The following is an 11177-nucleotide window of genomic DNA, read 5'->3' as shown; positions in this document are numbered from 1 at the left end:
GTATGGCAAGTAAACAAGCTCTACAGAAAATATTTAAAAGGATCCTTCACACTGAAGAGAAAGCAAAGCACATACATGAGGAAACAGGAAAAAATAAACCATACTCAAATAATAGTTAATACAAGAGAGTAAAGGGAAAACTGGAAGAACTACAAAACAAGAAAAATGATGAGAATAAATACATACCTTTTAATAATAACTCTTAATATCAATGGCCTCAATGCCCCAACTAAAAGACACAGTCTTACAGATTGGATTAAAAGGCAGGATCCTTCTGTTTGCTGCCCCCAAGAAATTTACCTCTCAATAAAAAACAGACACTATCTTAGGGTGAAAGAATGGAAAATGGTCTTTTAAGCAAATGGGCCTACAAAACAAGCTCCTGTTGCTACCCTAATATCTTAGAGTATAGATATCAAGCCAACATTAGTGAGGAAAGATAAAGAAGGTCACTTTATATTGAATACTCCAACAAGGGTACATTACAATCCCAAGCATATATATGCCTAACATGGGGCTCCCAATTTCATCAAATAAACACTATTACATTTAATGTCACAGATAACACCAAACATAATTGTAGTGGGTGACTTCAATACCCCACTCTCATCAATTGACTGGTCATCCTGGAAACAAAAACAAAAACAAAAACAAAAAACAGAGAGACATCTAGTTTAAATGATGTCATGGAACAAATGGACCTAACAGATATCTAAAGAACATTCTATCCAAATGCTGAAGAATATACATTTTTATCAGCAGCACATGGAACATTCTCTAAAACAGACCATATATTAGGACACAAAGAAAATCTGAACAATGAATTGAGCCAGTTGAGGCTAAAGAGTTTTTCATGAAGAAGAAAAGTCTTAAGCAACATGATGGATTCAGAAGCTCATGAGAAGAGATCTTGGATCACAGATCTTCAAAACAAGATCTGTCTCCTCACATTACAAATGTTGGAGAAATGAAGCATAACTTGTATGGCTGCTGTGCAGCTTTCAACCATGTAGCGATCACATGTCCCACTCAGAATATCCTCTTTCGGCAGCAGCTGTGTGGGCTCAAAACCCAGGATGCAGTACTTCAGTTGATGAGGGATGGATTTCAAAGCCCGTATCGTGGAATCTTTCCCCCATTGATGGAGAAAATGACTACCCTGGCCCTTATGTTTGGTCTCTATGAGGATTTGTCTTACCTTCTCCAGAAGCATGTCAGTGCTCCTGAGTTTGAAACCTGTGGCCTGGCAGCAATACTTGCAGGGACAACAGAAGCCATTTGCACTCCATTGGAAAGAGTTCAGACATTGCTTCAAGATCATAAGCATCATGACAAATTCACAAACACTTACCAGGCTTTCCAGGCATGGAAATGCCATGGATTGGGGAATACCATCGAGATTTGGTGCCTATTCTTTTCCAAAATAGATTTAGCAATCCTGTTTTCTTTGGCCCTCGAGGACCTATGAAGGAGCATCTGCCTACTGTGAGGATGCATAGTGCTCATCTGGTCAATGACTTCATCTGTGGAGGTCTTTTGGGTGCCATGTTGGGATTCTTGTTTTTTCCAGTTAATGTTGTAAAAGCTCAAGTACAGTCTCAGATTGGTGGGGAATTTCAGCCCTTCTCCAAATTTTCAAAACCATCTGGCTAGAGTGAAACAGGAAGCTGGCGAACCTTTTCAGAGGTGCTCATCTGAATTACCATCAGTCTCTATTCTCTTAGGGAATAATCAATGCAACTTAGGAGTTTTTATTAAAGGTGACATGACAAAGTCACTAGCAAAATATGATTTATCAGCTAATTATACCCAAGAATGATGCACTTTAGCTTTGTTCCTAATTGGCCTAAATAAGTTAGTGTCATTAAGTCAGTAAATTATGGACAAAGCATCAACAAAAACAGAATGAAAGTTTTCAGAAGGAAAATGAAAGGTTTTTGCTTTGACCACTACCTAAGAGCTTTAGGCTGCTGCCTGGTAACTAGCTGTGAGTCTCAGGGCAACCAAACAGCCAGGATGTGATCCCTTTTCCTTCTGGAACCAGTCTTTTGGCCTTCTGTATGGAAGTATCCTGGCCCAGTGCAGCCCCAGCACGTGTTCTTGGGCCCCAGAACTCCTCAGGCATACTTTGCTCACTTACCCTGGCTTCTCTGCTTTCAGAGGCAGCTGCAGAAGGCAGTATGTTAGACTGAGCCTTAGTGATAGGCTGGATGTGCTCAGAACAAAGGACCTAACATAATGCCCTCCAATAATCCAATCACCCACATCCCTGAGCATGGGGACCAGCAGTTTCAAGACTCCCCTGCGGGCCAACAGCTGGTCCCCCTCCCTAGTTAGAACTTTATAAGGAGAACTCTCCTTTCTCCCATCCTTGAAATAGTTACTTTCCTCAGCCTGCCTGGTTTTCCAGCTAGCATGTCATCTCCTCCCACTACCCTCTCCCTGCCCCTTCTGCACTCCCCTTTAAAATACCTGCACCTTAGGTCCCGGATGCAACTTCTCTGTCTCACATCTTGAGACTAGTGAACCTGCCCAAGAGCTGTGCCAATAAACCTGAACTAGCTTTACTGATTTGGTCTGATCTGGTTCCTCGCATTGACCAAGCCTTTCATCTGGTGTGGAAAGCCTGGGTGGAGTTGAGTCCCCAGTCCCCCCTCAGCTGTTGGCAAGCCACCCCTCTTCCGGCTGTGGACATGATAAGATCGGTAGCCTTAGCCTCAGTTTACCGGGCCCCTGTTTGACAAACCCTTGCGTTTATCTCCACTGCCAGGCAGCCAGGTACCCTAAGGCACTGGGAGATGCGTCCCCTAGGATTGCCCGCCCTCTCTCTCTCTCTCTCTCTCTCTTTGTGTGTGTGTGTGTGTGTGTGTGTGTGTGTGTGTGTGTGTGTGTGTGTCACACTGTTTTGGGCCCAGGCCATTGTGGGGGATGCCTCACTCTGGCCTCCCCCCCCCCCCGTGCCCCCCACCTGCTCAGAGCCTCTGGCCTCAGCTTTAAAATGGGCAACTCTGAATCAAAACTCGACCCTCAGTCACCTCTGGGCTGTCTGTTACAAAACATATCCAAATTAGAACTCTTGCAAACCCTTAAATCTAAGTGCCTGATTTTTTACTAAAATTGACCTTTTTATGAACTCCACAACCACTCACACTGGCCTCCAGAGGGCACTCTAGATTTCAATGTCCTCCATAATTTAGAAAACTTTTGTAGCTGCACTGGCAAATGGTCGGAACTCCCTTATGTTCAGGCTTCTTGGGAACTACCCTCTTGTCCTCCTCTCTATATCTAATGTTCCGCGGCTCTGGTTCTCCTAGCCACAACAGACAAGCCTATAAACCAACCAGAACCACAAGACTCAAATCCCCAACCTGAGTCTTCAGCATTAACTGAACTCCCAGAACACTTGGCTCCCCCACCTTCCCTTTGTTCTCCCTCTCCTGCTGCCACCCCCACCCCTCCTTTCCTGTCCACCCCTCCTTGTCCTCCTCCTGCTCCAGTTCCCCTTCCCTTATCTCCTACTCTCCCTCAGTCACAGCCTCCCTTCCAAGCCCTCAAAGCCTTTACCCCCCCTTCCCCTTTCCCTATCCTTTCCCCTCATCCCCTTCTATGGCCCTCTGTCCCTCCTCTGCCCTATCAGCTATACACCACCTCTTCCATTTCCTGGCCCCACCCCATGGCCCTCTCCCCTCCTCTCTTCTAGTTCCAGCCTTTCCCCTAAAGCCTCAGCCAACCCACCAAGACTCCTCTTCTGCATCCCAACACCCCCACCACCACATCTTCCCTTACACAACCCCCACCCACCTCATCCAGTTCTATATCCCACATCCCCCAAACCCCACCTGCTTACTTTATCTGCTCCTGAAAAGACTAACACTTCTGCCCCCTCTCCTATCACCTCCCATACCCAGTCCTGACAGCCCCTTAATGCCTGCATCTTTATCCTCTGGGAGGGAGCAGGGACTGAAGGTGTGGCCTGTTCCATTTTCTGTGCAGGACCTGTCCCAAATTGAGAAACAACTTGACTCTTTTTCACCAACCCAACCTCCTATATTAAAGAATTCTGTAATGGGGGTGAAAAGGCCCTAGTGAGATCAGGGGAAGAGACTGAATAAAGGAAAGGTGGAGGGAGGGCTAATCAAAATCTAAGAGGATATAAATAAATCATATGGAAACCTACTTTTTTGGACAACAGAACACTCAGGAGCTGAAGATTGTTATTAGAAAATGTTCAGTGCCAGGGATGGGATACCTTCCAGTGAGTTGTTGGCCAGGGAGGCCCCTGATGCCCCCCAAAACATTATAGGCCATTGCCAAGGACCTTGGTTTCCCACCAGGAATAGATAGCAAGACCCTATTGCTGAAGATTCCATATACTTGGGCTGCAAGGCCACTGAGAAATCCTGCTGGAACTGAGCTGATAACCTCCTTTATGTAGACCAGCTGACAGAAAGCTGGAAGAAGCCATTCTGCAGGCAGTTCAATGGGAGAGAGAGAAATCACCAGTGAAGATACTCAACAGTGGATGTTGGGAGGTATGAGCCATGTTGACAGAAAGCGCCATATAGCAAGTTAAGTTTCTGTCTCCTCATCTAAATGCTCAGTTACCAGAAATGAAGAAATCGTACGCTTTGGTGATACCCCTCCCACCCCCGTGCTGCTGCTAACTGATAAAGAAACAGAGGCATTGCAGTTCAGCCAGTAACTCTGTGATCTTTGGCCTGATTACATCCCCTTCCCCCTACAACCTTATATAAACCTACATGTAAGAATAAACTCTCGAGGCCTTGACCAGAAACTTGGCTTGGTCTCCTTCCTTGTGTCTGTTTGCTTCTTCCCATTCAGGCTAACTTCCCCTCGGTCCTTGTTCAACTCCCTGCTGGCCAGGGCAAGTGGACACTGCAAGCCTTATATTTTGCCATCCAGGCCAAATGAACCAACAGGTGCAATAGTGGCATGTCTGTCATGCTGGAAACCAACTGCCCTCTAACTGGACTAGAGGCCTGCTCCATGGGAGGAAATACATACTAGATACTGAAAACCTAAAACAGGAGTAGTCATGAGCCCTAGGGGTGTAACAATGTCTGCTTGTGTCTGGCTAAATGTATGTACTATGCTCATCAAACTGCCCAGTAAGCACTTCTCTTAATGTTCTACTCTTATGTTAATGCTACTTTCACTTTTGGTAGAGAACCTTCTCTTTTCAGATAGCAGTAACCTTGGGATGACTCAGAAGACACCATGGTGCTGGGAAGAAGTGACATGAGTGCTCAGCACAGCATTATCTCTATCACATCTTCCAAGGCTCAGGGTCCATTGCAGAAGATGTGGTGGCAAGAATGTAAGAGCCAAAGGAAGGGTAGGACTCCTTATAATGTACTCCTCCAAACACAAAGTGGCCTGAATATCCATGACCTCACAGTGCCTGACACTACTGTGCTAGTTTGAATAGATAGCCCCCAATATATTCAGATCCTTATCATTTGTAGTTTGCATGTACAGCCACCTGGCTGGAGGCATTGTAACTGGGTGGATCTTAAGGTGGGGTGGTGAGTTTCAGATCTCAATCTAAAGATATGCAAAGTGCCTAGCTGGAGTTCCTGAAGTGTGCTGTGCTGTGTGGCTTTTGGCTTGTGCTTCTCTTTCTCTCTGCTTGGGCCTGTGAAGGCAGGCCAGCTTCTTCTGCCATTATGAAACTTCCCCTGGATCTTTAAGCTTCAATAAATATAACTTCCTCCATAACTGTGCCTGGTCTGAAAGTTCATCTCAGTGAACCTGAAGCTGTCTGCTACAGAATTTGGTACCAGGAGTGGGGTGAGTTGAACCTGACTATGTGGATATTGATCTTTTGGAAACTTTGTTTTGAAGGAATAGGCATGGATTTGGTGCTTGCAACTGAAGATGCCTTTTGGAGTGGTAAACCAAGTTTTATGGACTATTCTGATGAGAGTCTGAGAATTCTAAGTGCAGACAGTATTGAACTTCAAGGCTTGCCTTATGAGCTTTATAGGGGGAAGGAAAGACTGCAGAGGACTTTGTTGGAACTAGGCTACTGGCATAAGGGCTGGCTATGTTCTGATGGCAAGGCCCAGAGAGTTTGATCAAGGTTAAATTTGTAATGGGCTGAGGTGCTTGGCTAGAGATATTGGACTGACAGATTTAAGATTTTAAGCTGGAAAACCTCAAGCAAGTTAAAATTACAGGCACTGAGACTGGTTTTAAGTTACTGAATCTGCTACTGTCAAACACATCAGCAATCTTAAGGAAGATGGTCCAATTGCTTTATCATGGAAAGGATGCCTGAGGAAAGACTATCTTAGAAATGCAAACACTTTTAGAAAGAGTTGACTGGAGAACAAACCTGCTTTTCAAGGTTCTGATTTATTTTGTCTGTGAATTAAGGATATGGCTGTCAGGCCAAATGAGCCAATGGGTGCAATACTGGCACGTCTCTCTTGGTGGAAACCAACTGCCCTCCAATTGGATTGGAGGCCCGCTCCATGGGGAAGGAATACATCCCTGATACTGAAAACTTAAAACAGGGTAGTCATAAGCCCTAGGGGTGTAATATCTGCTGATGTCTGGATAAGTGCATATACTATGCTAATCAAACTGCCCAGTAAGCACTTCTCTTAATATTTATACCCTTATATTAACACTACTCTAACTTTGGGTAGAGAATCTTCTCTTTTCAGATGGCAGTGACCTTGGGATGACTCAGAAGGTATCATTGTGCTGGAAAGAAGAGACTGGAGTACCGAGTAACATCTCGATCACACCTTCCAAGGCTCAGGGTCTAATGCAGAAGAGGTGGCAGAAAGAATGCAAGAGCCAAAGGAAGGGTAGGACTCCTTATAACATGCTCCTCCAGATACAAAAGGGCCTGCATATCCACGACCTCACCAAGCTTAACACTACCTACACAAGACCATCATAAGAGGAGGAAAAGATCATGACATCAAAATAAAAGAGACTGATGGAGATGGGGAGGGGATATGATGGAGAATGAAATTTCAAAGGAGATAGTGGGGAGGGAGGGTATTACCATGGGATATTTTTTATAATCATGGAATGTTAATAAAAATTGAGAGAAAAAGAATATGTCTGTGTCCTGCACACCTGATAATGGTTTCAGAAGCATGAAAAATGTGAGGAGTGGTCGTGAATTGCACACGGTTCCAGGAGCTGCTGCTAAGATGCAGCATGAGGTAGGGCATGATGCCCTGATAGGCTGAAAGAACCTTTGGAAGATGGACCGCAGTTTGCATGAAGACCTCAAGATGTTTTGGATTTACCAGGACTATGGAAGCACTACCATAGAGCACACTTTTGGCCTGAGATGGAAGTGTTCCCTGGCTACTCTGCCCAGTTGGAGGGGCAGAATTGGAAAGTCTGGAGACTGCTAGTCTTTGGTTATATTGAACTTGAACAGCAGAAGTTTGATGTTTGTTTGATGGTGGTTGAATTTGCAACATCCCCTCAAAAGACTTAAGAACTAATATCCATACAGATTCTAAATATGCTTTCTCTGTAGCTCACACTCATTCAGTCCTGTGGAAGGAGAGGATTCCTCACTACTAAAGGTATCCCAATTATTAATGGGCTTCTCATAGCCAAGCTTCTGGAAGCTCTCCAACTCCCAGCAGAGGAGGCCATTGTCCACTGCCAAGGGCACCAGAGCTCTGAAGACCCCATAGCCCAAGGCAATGCCAGAGCTGACTGTAGCATGAAAGTTAGCCCTGTCCTCTGGCCCCAACAGAGGAGGTATCTGTTTCCTATCTCCAACATACCAACCCAATTACTTGCCAGATGAGGAAAATGAACTCCTCACAATTGGTGCCACCAGAGATAGGGATGCTGAATTTTTCAAAAACCAATTGTTTAATTCTCCGCCCAAAACAAGCCACCACAATTATCTCTGACATTCACCAAACATTACATATCTGACCTAAAGCCCTTTACAGGTACCTGGTACCCCTGCCAAGCACCGATGGCCTCTGAACACACTTCTCACAGGTCCAGTCCACCTGTCAGATATGCACTCAAGCCAGTCCACAAGGGAGCCTGCACCTCCATCAGCCCCTGCACCAATTACAGGGACATCAGCCAGGTGAAGATTGGCAGATAGACTTTACTCACTTGCCACCCCACAAAAAAAAAATCCATTATCTTCTCACTAGTAGATACTTATCGAGGCCTTCTCATTTTCCAAGGAGACTACTGATGGCTCGGATACTTCCAGAGCATTATTTTTCCACCTTGAGTAGTAATTTGTCATATTCAAGCACCCTGTTCTCTTGAAATATTCTGTTAAAAAACAAACACTTCCTGGTCTAGGAAGATGCCTCACTGGCTAAAGGTGCTTGTTTGCAAAGCGTGCCAGCTCAGGTTCAATTCCCAAGCCACTCACATACGCCAGATTCAGAAAGTGGCTCTAGTGTCTGGTGTTCACAGTAGAAAGAGGCCCTTGACACATACACACATGTATACAGATAAGTTTAAATAAATGCTTCCATAAAGTTTTATTTGGGGAATCTATTAAAACAACCCCAAATTTTCTTTATTCTGGGTTTGAAAATACCATGGAAGGGAGAGAGAAGGCTCAGCATATATTTCATTCCACAGTGTTAGTTGTTTTATATTATCTGGGAAAGAGAGACTTCTTTAGGATTTTAACATTTGGAAAACCCAATTTACCATTTTACCATTAGAAGAAGATAAGGGCTGGAGAGATAACTGAGTGGTTAAGGTGCTTGCCTGCAAAGTCTAAGATCCAGGTTCTATTCCCCAATACCCACATAAAGCCAGATGCACAAAGTGGCACATGCATCTGGAGTGTGTTTGTAGTGGCATGAGGCCTGGAGCACCCCTTCTATCTCTGTCTCTATGTTTATGAAAATGAATAAATAAAAATAAACAAATAAAAGAAGATAAGAGCATCTGATCTAAGTAACAGTTTGAATTTCAGAGTTTGGTACCAGCCATGCAGCATACTCATCCCTTATAACCTTAACTGACAAAAACATCTGAGGAATCAGATAATATTAGAGCATTTTTTTCAAGAAAATGTAACATGACTTATATACCACTGAATAATGAAATAACACCAATCTTTTAAAAAGCCAGCTGTAAATATAAGATGTCCCAATTGTTCAGAAAGTAGGTAGGCTTTTTTGTTGTTTGTTTGTTTTTGTGGTGCTAGGGATTGAACCCAGGGCCTTGTACATTCTAGGTGAGTACTCTACCACAAGGGTTCTGTATCCCATCCTCCACTCCGGAGCCTCCCTTGTTTTAAAAGTAGGTTTTTTACTAATTGTTGCTTTTCACCTTTCTGGGTAATTGCATGCAATATGTATGCATACCAACCAAACTGCAATCAGGGCCTCAACTAGTAGTTTACTAGAAGTTTCTGGGCAGAAAATCCAAAACAGCTATCCACCTCTAAAAACAATGTAGCTGGTTAAATAAAGTGAACATCTTCCAACTGAAAAATGGGATTCGAGAGCATATTAAGCATTCACAGCAGTAAAGGAACTGAGTAGCTTTTATAGAACACAGCTTGAAATTTTCTGAGGTACTGTAGGAAAAAACCCCCACAGGGGGTCCCCACGCTCTGCCCGGATAAGGCGACACCCCAAATCACTCACTCACGAGAAGTGGTCTTGATGCAAACTGCAAGAGGATTTTATTCCAAGCGCGCTGGGGCCCACAGTCGTACACCACACAGGGGTAGAGGACTGCAGAGCCCTGAATGCAGGAACAGGACAGTTTTTATAGGGTTTCTAACAAAGCCTGTGCCTTAGACCAATCATTTTCTAATATTAGGAGCCCCGCAGGGTGTTAGCCAGTCAGTTGGTGCCACCCCATAGTTTCTAAGCCAATTAGTTTATGACCTTGGTGGTCAGCGTTTGCGCAGGTCCTTGGGTGGGAGTAGCAGAGTGTGGTATCAGTCTCCTGTGACCTTGGAGGTCAGCACTTGTGCAATTCCTTAGGTGGGGGTAACAGAGTATGGTATCAGCCTCCTATGACCTTGGTGGTCTGAGGCAGGCTGCTACAGCCTCTGGTGCGAGTTACTAAGGCTTACAGTGTAGGCTACTAAGGCTTACAGTGTGGGCTATTAAGGCTTATGGTGCAGGCTATTTACAGAAACCAAATAAGTGGTTCACTTTATTACTCATTTCCCATCCTTGAGGGCTATCTCATGCCCTTTTACCTAGTTTCATATTAGGAGTGGGCTCTGATACAATGAGAAGAGGGATTCTTTACTTGCTTCTGACAGAGAGTAAAACCTGGAGTTTGAGGTATGCAGGTGGCCCGCTTAAGCTCCCTTTGGAGTGTGATAGTATTTCTGAGCTTCTGAATTCTTGGGCCTTTCAGTACAGCAAGCAGTGCAGAGATCAGGTTACAGATATGAGGATTCAGAAAGCAATTTGACATCAGTGGACTGTGGTGATGGCTCAGCTTAAAGGTGCATGCTTGCAAAGCCTGCTAGCCTTGATTCACATTACCCAGCCAGATGAAAAAAGGGGCTTATGTGTCTGGTGTTAGTTTACTGCAACAAGAGCCCCTGGTGTGCCAGTATGATTAGTGTACTTTGCATGTTTAATCAAGATTTAAAGGGAATTCAGTTTCATGCATGAAATATGGCACCTTGCTTCCTGATGGTGTGTTCACATATGTGTGATCTTGAACACCCACAAGCATGTCTTGGTGCCAAGCACAGGGTAAATTAGCCAGGAATTATGACTGCTTTGGGAGTACGCTTCATTGGGCTCTCAGCAATGTAGGGATTGTTTTTATCTTCACACTCCATGCAGGTGATAGAAATTAAGTTGTAAAGCACTTTCATGAACTATTAGAACTAAAGGAAAGTGCTTTAGTTTTTGCTTTCTCAAATGATCAAAAGATCATTACTAAAAATTTTAATCATTAACTCAAGTTGTTGCCATTCTTAACAGCTCTTGAAGACAAAACTGCAAATATATTATCAGAAATGATTTTTTTGTTTATAAACAAGTTTGACAAAAATTCAGAACTTGTAATGTCAAAATGTGTACTTACAAAATCCTAACCAGAGCCAGGCATTGTGGTGCACACCTTTAATCCCAGCACTGGGGAGGCAGAGGTAGGAGGATCACTGTGAGTTCAAGGCCACCCTGAGACTAAATAGTGAATTCCAG

At 44.1% G+C, this 11177-nt stretch overlaps 1 pseudogene; it reads left to right on the top strand.

Annotated features, from left to right (window-relative positions):
* Positions 1-878: 878 nt before the first annotated feature.
* Positions 879-1769, top strand: LOC101596674 (annotated as a pseudogene).
* The last annotated feature ends 9408 nt before the right edge of the window (positions 1770-11177 follow it).

Source organism: Jaculus jaculus, chromosome 14 (genome assembly GCF_020740685.1).
Source record: "Jaculus jaculus isolate mJacJac1 chromosome 14, mJacJac1.mat.Y.cur, whole genome shotgun sequence".
Classification (NCBI taxonomy): domain Eukaryota; kingdom Metazoa; phylum Chordata; class Mammalia; order Rodentia; family Dipodidae; genus Jaculus; species Jaculus jaculus.
This window is presented reverse-complemented; position numbering and strand designations above follow the sequence as displayed.